This window comes from Ambystoma mexicanum, chromosome 2p, assembly GCF_040938575.1.
Source record: "Ambystoma mexicanum isolate Mex_15411 chromosome 2p, UKY_AmexF1_1, whole genome shotgun sequence".
Classification (NCBI taxonomy): Eukaryota; Metazoa; Chordata; class Amphibia; order Caudata; family Ambystomatidae; genus Ambystoma; species Ambystoma mexicanum.
This window is the reverse complement of record NC_090923.1, coordinates 228,434,830-228,449,568: the sequence shown is the minus strand read 5'-3', so window position 1 is coordinate 228,449,568 and position 14,739 is coordinate 228,434,830. Positions and strand designations below refer to the sequence as shown.

General features: G+C 44.6%; 1 protein-coding gene and 1 long non-coding RNA gene across 8 annotated transcripts in view; both read left to right on the top strand.

Annotated features, from left to right (window-relative positions):
- ITPR1 (inositol 1,4,5-trisphosphate receptor type 1) overlaps positions 1-14,739 on the top strand; it is a 3,145,915-nt gene that overhangs the window by 1,263,042 nt on the left and 1,868,134 nt on the right. The gene's annotated exons all lie outside the window — the stretch shown is intronic.
- On the top strand, positions 8,917-10,436 carry LOC138566356 (uncharacterized). Its single transcript, XR_011301917.1, has 3 exons — positions 8,917-9,170; positions 9,297-9,453; positions 9,615-10,436. It is a non-coding gene; the product is annotated as an uncharacterized lncRNA (long non-coding RNA).

The following is a 14,739-nucleotide window of genomic DNA, read 5'->3' as shown; positions in this document are numbered from 1 at the left end:
ACTTATTATCATTATTTTTTATAACCCTCACTAGATATATACACTCAAGTGGGATTCCCCCTTTTTTTTGGATCAAACACCACCAGGGGCGGCTGATAAAACCTGTATCTTGATACAGACTGGAGTTCCTGTACAATGCAAAATTGTTTACAATTTGAACTCTACACCACCTAAATAGAGGCTTGGACCCAAGACCCCGAGGTAATGATTAACTAAATTAATTCCTAGCGAGTGACAGACTGTGGAACCACAGATCACGATTTTATCTATTGTTTCTATATCCAGACATATCCGTTCTCTTATTAACAACAATTAGCTTGTCTTTTTAAATTGTTTTTTAATTCCCTATAAGTTAAGGTGATTAACACTATGAGTTAACTCCAAACCGCTGATTATAATGAGCCTCCCTAGAGATAAGTGATCATTTATATGATCATTACTGCAAAAAGTGATTATGTTAACATGACAGAATAACTGACTACACAAATACAGAATCTAATTGTAGAATTATATGTTATAGGTGATTGAGATAAAAGATAAAGAAAGTGTGAAAGTGGGTGAACAATTCCTGAAGAAGGGGATCAAGTTAAACCCCAAAACGCGTCGAGTTAATGCCAAGAACACTTGTTTACCCATAGGGACCAAGCGATTTAAGAAAGAGAATTGTACAAAATTTCACAAACTGCATTTTTTCTAGTATACCTTTAATATGGAAGTAAATATTTTGATGAATTGATGTGAATTGAACAGTTGATGTATTACAGCAACAATTAATTAGAAATATATATAATTTTATACTAAAAACTGGTTTCCCAAATCATTTTTTGTTTTGATTAATTATGACAAAATTAAAAAATATTGATTTTATTTACAATTGAAAGGGTGTGCAGGGGACGAGAGCGTTCCATAAGTGTATGGACACCGGTTGGTTTCTCAAGTCTCAAAGACAACCCTGTGTCACTGCACCGAAGGTGCTGTGTAACGCACACAAACAGTGGTTCTCATGGAGTAGGTGAGGCTCCAGTGCACAAGATCACACAAAAATAGAAAACACACAGCAAAACACACGTAAGAGGAAAAAAGGCTCACACTCACCAGGTAAAAAAAATAAACCCTAGAAATCCAGCAAAGCTGCTGAGGGACTCATTAGGTAAGAGGAATCGGCCATTTAGGAGAATTCTCCCTAACACAGTTCCCCAAAACCGAAAGCAAAAGGCGGTTCGGATACCGCACATAAAAAGGCCCTCCTTTCGCATGCCGTAAAACAGGCGGCAAAAGGCGTTTCGCCGTCCCACAAGAAAACGCAGAAAATACAGGAGCCAATTAAGAAACATGTCAGTGCTTCCCTGCTTAAAGCGAAATCGCTGAAACAAATTACATATTTCGACGCCCTTTGACACTAAAGACACACAAGCAGGGTTTCCACCCCCTTACAGAGACTCTCGGGCCATGCACCACAAGGATGTAACTGCATCCCAGACTACCCCTGTCATGTCAGGTTTCCTGCCCTCATGCAAATATACACCTGAACAGTTCAATAAAATCATAAGGAGAATGTCAAGTTTCGTAGACTTCATGGACCGACACCCTGACCAATTGTCAATCCTTAAAGATGCCTCACTGCCAGAGGCATCAGCACAGCAGCCCCCTGCCAAAAAGTCTTCTTGAGCTACATCCTAGCACCTCTGCTCTAGGCACTCCGGCCTCAACATACCAAGACCCCTCGCATTATGACGACCACTCAGGAGACCAAGGGTCTCAGGGGGACCGTAATGGTCAAGACCAAGACTGGTTTTATGACATTTACGTGATCCAGTCGCCAGACCACCAGGGCTAGCCGGTAGCAAATTTGCCTGTTGACAATTAACTTCAGTACAATAAACTGCTACTTATTGGCAGCACAGCATTTTAATATCCACACACTCGGGGGCACAGGTCGACAAGGACTTTGATATTCTGAGGGACAAGATGTCCGCCACCTAGTTTATCCAACTCCTGCAGTCTGTCCTAAGGCGCATTCAGCCATCCCTACTGGCGCCTAGTCTCACAAGGGCTGTCAACCCCAGAATAGACTTCAGACCCGTGCCCACTGACCCCCCTGTATATTAGGGTTCAGCTTAAACCAGATTTCTTAGTTGTCACCACCACCAAAAAGAGGGCAGGCACTCCTATGTCGACGGGAGAAAGGTAACCTCCTCTGCAGCACACCAGAAGTTCATCGCTAACACTACGCTGTTAGCCAGTAATGGCTGCCACAAATGGGCTGACCTGGAACACCAAATTGAAGCCGTCCACAAACCACTAAAGGCTCAATTACTGAAGATGATCTCAGAAGGCAAGCAGATATCAAACTGCATCCTAAAGAATAACCTTGATGCGGCAGATAATGCAGGACGCATCCTAGCAGAGGGAACGCTCATTAAGTGCTACGCCTGGCTCAGACTGTCGGGGTTTAAGCTAGAAACTCGGGCAACCCTCTTAAACATGCCAGGGCAGCCAAATGTGGTGTTCGGGAGGCCGTAGAAGACTCCCTTAAGAGTGTCAGGGAGGAATACAACAGTCTAAAATCCCTTGGACAATTGACAAACCCGTTTCCCAACGGGGCTCTCCAACCTCGAGGAGATTTTTAGGTCAGGGTGCTCAACGCTCCTCAGGCTACATTCAGGGCTCACAGTCTTCGTCTTGCGGCCAGTTGCAAGGCCAAGGTTCCTCTTCCAATTTTCAAAGAGGAAATAAAGGGGGCAGAGGAAGGGGCAGACCCTCGCCTGGGAGAGGCTCAACTCCTCCCAAACAATGACACACCGTTTCAGGTTCCTTCCAATGCCAAATTTCACACTTCACCCACGCATAGGAGGGGGTAACGCTGGACAAGTGGGTGTTGGCCACAGTGGCAGGCGGATATTGTATTCAGTTGCTACAAAAACCACCCTTCCGCCCGCCAAGACAGAGGAAAATGACAGCAGAATGTTAGGGAGAATTCTCATTCTATGGCTAATTTCCCTCACCTAGTGAGTCACCAAGTGAGTCCCCCAGCAGCTTTCCTGGATTTCTGGAGTTTATTTTTTCCACTTAGTAAGAGTGTGAACCTTTTCCTCCTCTTGCATGTGTTTTTCCATGTGTATTTTTGTGTAATAGTGGGCTCTGGAGGACATCACTCCATGAACCCCACTTTTCATGTGTGTTACACAGCACCTTCTGTGCAGTAACACAGGGTTGTATTTTAGACTTCCCACTGACTCCATTTTCTGGGGCTGACTACTGTCCCCCAGAAACAGGTAAAGTTGCCATTTACTTTATGTAGTCATTTAAAACTACAGACCCAGTACACCCCATCTTAAATGGAGTACTGGAAAGGGTTAATTCCTATCCCTTTTTGTCTGTGCCTCTCTGAGCTTTGTTTTGCTCTTTTAACATTTAAACTTGGCTGGTGGCAGTGGTATCTACCATAACTTTTCTACCGCGATTATACTATATAAACGTGGTACTGTTCCAGGCTATCATATTAGCCTCGAACATAAACCCGCTTGACCAAATACTCTTTCTTTTGGTTCCGGTCAGGTTTATTCGCCATTTCTTTTTGTTAAAGTCCTTCTTGTGTTTTACTTTGTGCGGCAAACCAGGTTTGCCTTCTTTGTTCACTGTCTTTTGGCGGGCTTCCCTCAAAAAGCCCTCCTCTTGGCGCCTGGGTGTCTAGTTGGGCTGTAAGTGAGGGAGGGGTGTAGTAACCCCCTGCACAGGGTATCCTAGGAAACCCAAGTCGCACTTTGTTGTGATTGGCTGGGGTGGTTGTCCGGGCCGGACAACCCCCCTGCTGTGTGATTGACAGCCAGGCTGTGTGAATGGGGGATTTTCGCATAAAAGGCAGGACTTTTGGGCTGGAAGTCAGTCGCCACTGGAATTGCAAGGAACCGAAGAGAAGCGGTGAAGAAAATGGCTGCTGCAACTACCGAGTCCCGGTGAAGCCCTGCTGCAGTCCTGAGCGATCTACCCTTTGACGACAAGAGAAGATCTAGTCTGGATTCTTCTTCCCTTGAGCTTGGTGGGATTAACCAGCTCATCTTCCACAGGCAGAGGATCCTCTTCTTGGTCGAAATCGCTGCACACAGCTGTAGTGGTTCGGATAGCCATCTGAATAGCTTCTCCTGCTTTAAAGGAGCGCACCTTTTATTCACTGTTGCTTTTGCTGCTGCTGGCCTCATCCCTGGGTAGTGCAGATCGCTCCAGATGTCGTCCTCCTTGTCCCCACGACTGAAGGCACAAACCGTGAGTCTGCAGGAACTACCAGGAACATCTGCCGTGGCATCAGCTCTTCTTCACTTGAATAAGGTACTGTTTCTGACCTCGAGGAACTAGGGTGAATCTCTTTTCTCATCACCAAAGGCTTGTCCTTATCTTCTTTCCCTCTTATAACTTTTGCTTCCTCTTGTGACAATATCCAAGTACTCCTGGCAATCTCGAATAGTGAACTGTACTAACCGTGTGATCCCCGATAACAGGAACCCTGTTCCACTTGACACTGGCGCAGGCCTATTCACTTTTATTCACTTGTAGGAAAGTGTCCTCTGCTTCTATCTGCCTTGACAAAAGTATTGCCTATGATTTTTATCCCCAACTCTCTTGTGTTGATTCATGTGCGAACTGTTTTTTAACTTCAGTGACATATCTTTCCGTGGGTACGCGTATCTTTAGTAAGACCGAACTGTCATTAGTGTCAAAAAGTGATCACATCTGTCCCTCCGGTAACGTCTTTGTTTCACAACTGCGGTCTGTCAAAACCAAAGGTACTTGCTTTGAATTGTGCTGCACAAAGTGAATTGGTTGTGTGTAGTGTATTTTACGTGTGGTTTTAATTTAATAGAAGTGAAGTGTTTTGCAAACAGATGGTCTAGAAATAAATGTACTTTTACTTTTCAACCAAAAACCTTGAGTCAGCGTTTGCTTCAGTCACAGTAATTGTGATCCTTTGTATAATCTCTACTACTGCTCATTTGCTCTTGAGATAAGTCTGGCTGCTCCGCTAGTGCTACCACTTTAACAGTGTAGTGCAGGCTTGTATCAAAGGTGAACTTGTATTACCACTTGTAGTCTTAATTGTGTATAGTGGTCCCTAAGGGCACTGTACAGGATGCTGCCTAACACAGAAGAACAAAGCATATTGCTGGAAGAAGTAAAGGCGCTGCTGGAAAAGGATGCTATAGAGATCGTCCTAGCAAACCAGGAAAACAAAGGTATTTATTCAACATACTTCCTTGTTCCAAAGAAAGACCTCACCATGTAACCAGTATTAGACCCTGCAAACAAATATGTCAAACCCCAAAGGTTTCGCATGACCACACTACAAGAGGTGATTCCACTTCTAAAATGCGGAGACTACGTGGCAACAATGGATTTGAAAGATGCATACTTTCATATTTCAATGCACTCTGCGCATGGAAAATACCTGTGTTTCAAAGTAGTGGGAGTACACTACCAGTTCAAAGTACTCCCATTCGACATCGCCTCGGCACCAAGAGTATTCACAAAGGTGCTTGGAGTAGTGGCAGCTCACCTGCGCAGAAAGTCCATCCCAGTATACCCTTATCTGGACGACCATCTAATCATTGGGCAAGCTCCTCGGATTTGCAAAATAAATACGCAAAGAATTTTTAAAAAAGTGTTTTTGTATTTGGTTTACAAAAAACCTTTACAAAAATCCATATGATGCATCCATGAATGCAGTAATACATTGACTACAATAAAGATGGAATAAGGACAATCAGAAATAAAAAAAGGCAAGCAATTAAACTCATAAAAGTACATAATAAAACGCTGACATCACACTTGATTAAAAGCACATCTATTCATTAATTAATCAAATTCAATTCCTCTGATTCATAATTTTGATAAAACCAGCCACGGCAAGACCCTCTTTAATAGAGATAATGTAAAGCCATCTATTCCAAATTTAATCACAATTCAGTAAACTCTGATTATGGGCCCAGTCCAGATCGGATATATTGGGGAAATATTTCTCCTACTTGTATTTAAAACTTCACATTCCAAGACCAAGTGTCATGCAGTCTCAATCTGGCCCAAGTGACAAAATCTACTATTGGTTTCCGACAGAGAGATTCTTTCTCTTCTCAACAGGATCTCTTTAGTTAATAGAAGATTCCATCTTAATCTCTGTAAAATCATTCTATAATGATTACTAGGAAACTGCGAGAGAAACATTGAAGGGGCCCCCGCCATCTATGATCAAAAACCAAATTGTGCAGGGATGGATACAAATGAAAAGTATCAGAAGTACAAACCCAGTCATAGTCATACAGGGCTTTCTTTACCCTCTCTGGGTTTGCCAACGAAGAAGCCCTGTCCATCGCCAAGTCATTCCGAATTGCTAGGGACCTCTCTTCCAACTGGCAAAGGAAGTTACAATTATTCTTTGTAGAAGAGAGTTTTACTCCAAATTACTCGTAGGGGGAGTGAGGAGTAGGGTCGATTAATTTTATGAATAAGGCAAGTATTTGCCACTGCACCCATGCCCCCATCGAGACAATCCCCAACTCAAATCTAATGTCTACCAGTGGTATTGCATTTGGCACTTTCAGTATTTTACGCCAAATTTTCACTCATTGATGTCTAAAACCATAAAGACAGAAACGTCTACCAACTCCAAGCCATAGATTAGTTTTGGGACAATCTTACTTTCATAAAACAAAGGAGCTGGCTTGATTGAAAAAAGCCTGGGCATCCTATCAATTTTCAATACCTGGATGGTCACAATCTTCTCTTTATTTAAAAGACTCTATCTAATGATTGCGCACCCTGGCAGAGCACTGATCTGACAACCTAAATAAACCAATTAGTTCACCGTTCCAATCACCGATTCACCACAAGGCCATTCTCCTTGGCAAACAAGAACTTAGCTAATAAGCATTGTAAGCCAGTTCAATTATTATCAAATAACCAAAAATCATCCACATATTCCAACTCTTTACATGCTTTACAAGTGCCAATATTAGGTGCGATCAAGCCAGCCCCTGCTAGGTAATTTACCACATACGATACGTACAGCTTAAACAGGCATGGTGCCAAATTAAATCTTTGTCTCAATCCTGTAAAGGTACATTCTAACCGGTCCACCATCCCTGTTAAATCTCACATAAATACCAGAATCCTTGTAGAGAGCCACCAAAGGTCTCAGCAAACCACCCGTGAGCTCCCATCTAGCAAGTTCACTCGACAGTCTATTCCTGGATATCTTGTCAAAGGCCATGGAGAGGTCAGTGGATGCCAAATAGGTACAGCCCTTCGCCTTAATCCATGCCGAAACTTCCAGGCCTTCACCATCAAACCGTAAAGGTTCGTGGAATGTCCTTTGCGGAAACCAGTCTGAAAGGGACTCAATCCTCCAGTTACCCACGCCCATTCTTCTAAGTGAGCTTCCAATCAAAATATATAGGACCCTAGACCAGTTTACCGGGTCTAGTTTCAAGGTCTATCCGACATGAAAATATGTCGGATGGCATTCCCTGATGCTCGTTGTGCTGAATAGCACACCCCTGCCACTAGCTACTAGGAATCTGTGTTTGTGTGATCTCACGGTCAGCTTTAACCCCGAGCCATTGTTTACCATAAGGAAGGCACCACCTTCCAAGATGGCCGCCCATCTCGCGGCCCTGACTTTTTGTGCCTAACCAGGCCCAGACTACACTGCTGGGCGCCGATGGGCTACCGTGCCTCTCATCTCCACCTATCCCGCGCCGCCAGGCGTAAGCCGGCCCATGTCTGCAATGCCCAAGGATTCAAGGCTGCCGCCTGTCCCAAGCCGTACACGGGGTCAGCCAGAACCATTGCCCGGGCTGCCCCGTACTTGGATGCATCCACCCCGCCCGGCAACTACCTACTCTGCCAAGATAATTTCACTTACCTCTGCATTACCGCCCCCAACATGCCTTGCACTCATGCCTCCTAAATTGCCAGGAGTGACGATCCAAGCCTACATCCGAGTGCCCACCAGAGCCCCAGCGCTCTGCCCCTAAATACCCTGTCCCTACTATCCTAGTGCTCAGCACGCCACGCGGCAACCGAAGCTTCCAACACCTCCCTCATTTGGAACTATGAACATTGCGTTACAACCTCACGCCGCCTTGCAACCGACACTTGCTGTTTTTCATGAAACACATGTGCACACTGTATTAATGTACAATACCTTATATTGTAGCCATTAACGTTGATTAGAAATTTGCTCTATAACTATTATCAGGACATTCATGTAATTTAGCCTATCGTCCTTATTGAATGTGCCTCAACTGTATTGCCCATTACACCCATTCTGTAAAATGTGAGATTTACACACACACCCTGCCATTGTCTTCAGCCAGTCAATAGAAACAGCGCCAGCACTCTGCCTTTATAACTCTCCACTCTGGTGTGACATTAAGCCAAATTGATAGGCATTCTATAACACCTGAGGGTCCTTCTACCACATACACTCCCACTGCCTCAACCGCTGAATGTAAATAACGCTTGCACTATACGGCGCCTCTTTTCACATAAGTGTTTTATTACAACCAGGTAGGGCTTTACACATTACCTCAGACTCTGGATGTCAACAGCGCCCACGCTACGCGACCCACCAGCACTTGTCTCAATAGTAGGCTAGTACGATACGGCAGAGACACACCTCCTACCACCTCCCAGCGCATGCGTGAGGAGACTAGTGTCCATCATTGCCGACAGGGACACCACACAGTGCACCCGAGCTGCGCTACTAATCCTTAGCGCATGCGCACAGCTGCGCGCCAATTATGAACCATCTTAGACACTTATCTAAGACACATGCGCACAACATACAGCACACCACTTTGCTGAGATCAAGTCCGGACACAGCCCTGAGCCCATCACCAGCCTACAGCGGCCAACTACGCTTCTCTCCCCAGCCCATTGGAGATAGGCTCACATTCATAGCAGCCTCCCCCAGGCTTGCTTACTCTTCTACCATATGCTACACAGCACTCTGCTGCAGCCATTTACTAAAGGCCTGCCCTTTTGCATTTCACAGGAGCCACCACTACAAGAGCTAAATAGTCCGACCTGTTTTGGACTGACTCTGGCCCCACGCAGCTACACTATTCACCACGGATGTACCTTGGGCACAGCCCAACAGCAGCACGCTCCTATGCTGGGTAAGAACTTGGGGCATGTTGTTGTTTTTTTCACCGCAAGATTTAAGATGGGTACTTAGCATAATTTACATCAAGCAGTACTCTTACTCCACTTTTCTTCTTTTTTCTTTTCTTGATGTGTGCTAGATCTCCAGCTTTCCCAGCGGACATTCCTATATACACCAGACTAAATCTAGAATGCCAAACTAGGGTCTCACACGTATACTGCTACTGGATCTCTACTACCACGTTCCAGTTCACGTTTGATTTCTACACCTATCTTCCCAGGCCGGACCCACCCAAGGTTAGTTAATTTTATCCCCCCATACCAGAATACACATCTATATGTGTTTCTGTATCCCTTTAACTGTTAACCCAGCACTACTTGCTGCAAATGAAAAAATACGAGCAAGTTCTCTATCTAAAACAGGCCATTTCTGTTTTCTCTTCTTACACATTTTTTAGGCTATCGCAATCCTACTGGCCCAGAAGAAGGCTGTCCACCCAAAAGCCAAAACGTCACTGCAGCAGGCCTCAACCTGCCGACAGTCTAACATCAGGGAAGTTTATTTCCCGACGTAGACCAAGGATTGGCCACCACCCAACTAATGTGCAAGATCTCACCATAAACAACAAAACTTTGCTTGATTAACAAACCAAAAGAGTTGGGCCCTGTTCTCCCCAAGAACAATGCATTTGCAATATTTTCTTTGCCTAACCAAAATGTCATGTTTATAGTTAACAAACGGCATACACACAACAAAATGTACTGAATCTTGGTTGTTTATTTGTTTGTTACCATTGCATCACAATCAGTTGTGCTAACACCGGATGAATTACAATCCAGCTATGTATTGTTAGAAGATTGCAGAATCAGTAAAATTGCCTATGATCACTTCTTTCGGTTTGAATATTAGGAACCAGTTGTTTTTAAGAATGGTTTTCACGAAGAAAGTAATCTCCTGCTAAACCCAATATTGTTTTCCATTCCTATCCCAGAACCTGTTTAGTTTAGATGTGGGTAAACCTGGTTTTGAACATTGTCTCCATTCCATGATTACACATAATGACAATGATTTTTCCTTGTTATACATATGTTGTACATTTGATTTTAATTTACAATATTTGTAAATAAACACGTCCCCTGAATTAAGGGGTTTATAGTAGTTATGATTTATTCAAATATATGCTGTTATTTCCTTAAAATGTGAGCACCACAGTTCCCTGCAAGCAACACAACATTCTACAACTTAAGAATGGTTTAATTCTTTCGGCGGCTACCATCCCCCCCGTTATACTTGCCCATTACACCCAACTGCATGCATGCAGTCAAACTAACCTATTGAATACCTGTGTGCCACCGCTATTTTGACCTAGCCTGGTCCTCTTGTGTATTGCCTATACCTGTGTGCCACCACTATTTTGAACTAGCCTACGATTGCTCCTCTATCTCTACACCTAAAGACCTCTGCTCCCAAGGCCGCCTAACACACGCCCTCTGTGTACATGGCTGTCCTCTACAGATCCACACTAATCCTAGCCACGTTTCTTCCTTTACTTAACAACGATTCCTCATCCCACCTCCCTCTCAAAGAACTCGCACCACCACTTTTCTCATCCACCCCCTTCACTCACCATGACCTTCACTGTCCATGGAGCTCAGACTCAGGCACTCATGCTCAGCCTGCCACTCAGCCCACTAGAATGGGTTTGATGATTTGCTGTCCCTCCTATACCTTGGAACCAATGCCCACTGAAGGACAGAAACCCGCGACTTGGCTCCCGGTTCCTACCCACCATCATTCTTAACAAACAATTCTCCCCTCACTCTCATCCTAACCAACCACAATCCAGCCCTTTGCACACCCTGGACAACACACAGAAAACCCCTATCAGCATAGTTGAACACCTTTTGATTAGAGGCGCCCTCATTAATGCCCTGTCTCTGGCCGCCCATGCGCTTGACATTGCAGACCTTATCTCCACTAACAACCTTAACTTCCTGGCTATTACTGAAACCTGGTTGCATCAGGTGCAGGCCCTGCTCTGTCCCTTGCCATACCAGAGGACTACTCAATGTTAAGAAACGACATGGACTCCGGCAAAGGAGGAGGAGTAGCCTCTATCGCCAAAACATCCCTTGGCCTTAGAGCAACCCTCCCACCCCCATCCGCCGAAATCCTGTCAGTCAAGGTCCAAGTCTCCGCAGGACAAGTTATCCTTATGCACCTCATTTATAGACTGCCGGGCCCCATCTCCTCACTTGAGGAAGACATATCCAACCTCCTATCCACTAATACAAAAACTGGATCTCAAAACATCCTACTTGGGGACTTATACCTAGGCCTCAGCGAACCTAACAACGCCAATGAGCTATCCCTAGAAAATACCATCTCTTAACTAGGGTTCAAGCACAGGGTCACCGCCCCAACACATAACAAAGGCAGAACCTTGGATTGGTTGGCGGATCACAACTGCTCCACCCCCATCCTTAATAATGACCAATTGCCTGGTCAGACCACCACGTCATCTCCTTCTCCATCCAAGGGAAAGGGAAAGGGCAGCCAAACACCCTATCGGCTACCTTCCACAAACCCTCTGCAGGAATAACCGAAAAATCACCTTGCAAAGCCTTCGCCTGCTAATTCACAATATCCTTACCCCGGCAAACTATGCCAACCTAAATGAGGATAAAATTGTGGACCTCTATAACAAAACACTTGAATCAGCAGGAGATGATATTGATCCTATCAAAATTAAGAAAGCCAAACCGGCAGCCCACTTGAAGAAATGGTAATAAAAATATGCAAACGCATCCAAAAAGGTCCAGGACTATGCACTTTTTAGAGTTTGAAAAAGATATATTTTATTATCATCTGTAATCATAAATTTGCCCTTATAATAACACGCGTTTCGGCCCCTGCCGGCCCTTTTCAAATCAGGGCTGGTGTAATCAAACTAGTTAGAAGGTACATTAGAATATATATGGTGCACGAAAGAATATCATAATTTAAAATGACAATCCAACAAAGCAAATATATGAAGTCATGTATTACGCCATACATTTCAAGAAGAAAAAGCATTCCCCATATGAAAATAAAGAACATCATATTGCAAACAGAAAACATCATATACAAACAAACAACATTTTGGTATCAGCAAAACGTACATTAATACATTTTGTAAAAAAGGGGAGGGGTTGGGAGAGAAGAGTAGGAGGAGAGGGACATACAGAAAAACAGGAGACAAGAAACGGATAGTACGTTAGTCACGGTTTACCTCATACTTAAATATAAAGCTAAAGCCACGGCTGAAGAAATGATTCACTCCTGAGCTCAAAATCCTTCAGAACGCCAAACGAATGGCCAAAGCCACCTGGAGAAAAAACGCCCAACCAGGTCAACAAAACACTATTCTCAACAGTGGCCACCACTTACAAATCCTCTATCCTCTGAGCCAAAAAAGAGACCTATGACAACAGAATTGATAATGCCAAATCTAGAACAAAAGAGCTCTTCTCTATCCTCCGGGAACTCGAGTCCCCCTCTTCACCTACAGAAACCTGCGTGAAAGATGCAGACTGGTGTGAGAGAATCCAAAAAGCCTTGGCAGACAAAATTGCCATGCTACAATCCAGAATTTAACAGAACAAGATTAGCCTAGCTAAAAAAAGCAAACTCTCCACTACCTCCCATTTCTAAAACCCCCACCTGCCCTCCCTTCTCTTTCACCCCTGTCATAACGAGAGAAGTGGAAAGCATCATAAAAGGCCTTAAACCTTCAAGATGCCAAGGGGATTACTGCCCAGCCCTGACCATTCAGGAAGGCGCCAACGATCTGGCCCCATTCATAACTGCCCTAATCAATGCTTCCTTCAAAATGAGCACAGTCCCTAGCAGCCTCAAGGAGGCATGGATCATGCGTCTCCTTAAAAAAAAAAAATAACCTAGTCCCTAACAACCCCACTAATTACAGGTCAATCCCCACTGTCCCTTACATCCTAAAGATCTTAGACAGAGTGGCCTACTTGCAAATCCAGAAGCACCTGTAAGAAAACAACCCTTTGGGCCTTAGACAATCAGGCTTCAGGCCAAGGCACGGAACAGAGACAGCCCTCCTGGACTTAAAAATTCAGATGGATGAGGCAAGGACAAGGGTAATATAGCTTTTCTCCTGCTGCTCAACCTTTTGACAGCCTCAATCTCATTGACCACAAGATCCTCATGGAACATCTGACGGCCTCAGCTGCATTCTCCAATCAAGCGATTGCCTTGGTCCAATCCTTTCTGGCCGACCGAACCACCCAGGTCTTCTCGCTGGGGGCGGTTTCAGCCCACCCCATCCCCATCCTTTGTGGCATCCCTCAAGGTACGTGCGTCTCGCCGACCTTATACAATATCTTCACAAATCTATTGTTCGACCGCCTGGATAACCTCAGTGTCACATACACAAACTATGCTGATGATATCCAGGTTCTCATCACCCTATCAGGGTGCTATCAAGAGGACTCCAGACAGATTAACAATCTCTACCTGGAGATCCAGCCTGGATGGCAGAACACGGTTTATGCCTTAACAACGAGAAAACTGAGCTCCTTCTCGTCGGCTCCCAACCACGGCTAAACAAACTGTGGACCCCTTCTACACCTCTATCAACATAGATGATAACTTAATCACTGTAGTAGCCAAAGAAATCAAAACCCTACGGATTTATCTGGATTACCCACTCTCACTCAAAAAACAGGTTAATGCCGCAGCCTCCTCCACAGCTTACCCCGATAAGCTCATTAATGCCGGCAAAGCCTTCCAGTTGCATTACACTAGCCAGAGCGCTAGTGCTCTCAAAAATTGACTATTGCAATACCCTATTCCTTGGCGCATCAGAGCGAAATCTGAACAAACTGCAAGTGCTACAGAATAATGCCCTCAGAGCTGCTCTGATCCTCCCAAGGCACGCACACATCTCCAGTTTCAGACAAGACGCCCATTGGCTCCCTTTACGAGACAGAATCACCCTTAGATCACTCGTCGTCATCCACAAATGCCTCTCTAATGGCGCCCCCAAGTACCTGGCAGACAAGTTCATCAAACACACTTCAGCATGACCAACCAGAAGGCTGTACTCTCACTGTCTATCCTTTCCCAAATTCTACCTAAAAATCAGGTGGCTCCAGCTTCCCGGCAGTAGCTGCCAAACTATGGAACGCTATACCTATAAACCTTAGAGCAGAACCCTCCTTTTGGACCGTCAGAGCTAAAACTAAGGCCTGGCTTGCCAACATCTCTCCTATTGTCTGACATACTAACCAATGTCACACCACTGTTTTTTCTTGTATGTTCTCCTCTGTCTGCCCCTCGACCACCATGTAACCCAGTCACTTGCACTTACTATCATTATATTGTATGTCTATAATATGCTGTAACCTGCTTCTAAGTCTCTGGTGCCCAGTTACCTCAGGGTTTGGCGCGCGGTATAAATAAACTAAACTAAACACAGTCAAGCTTTTCATTCAGAATCGCAATATTCCGGTCAGGCCATCAAATTGCATTCCCAGAACAAGTTACTTCGACATGCTCAATAAGCGGACTGG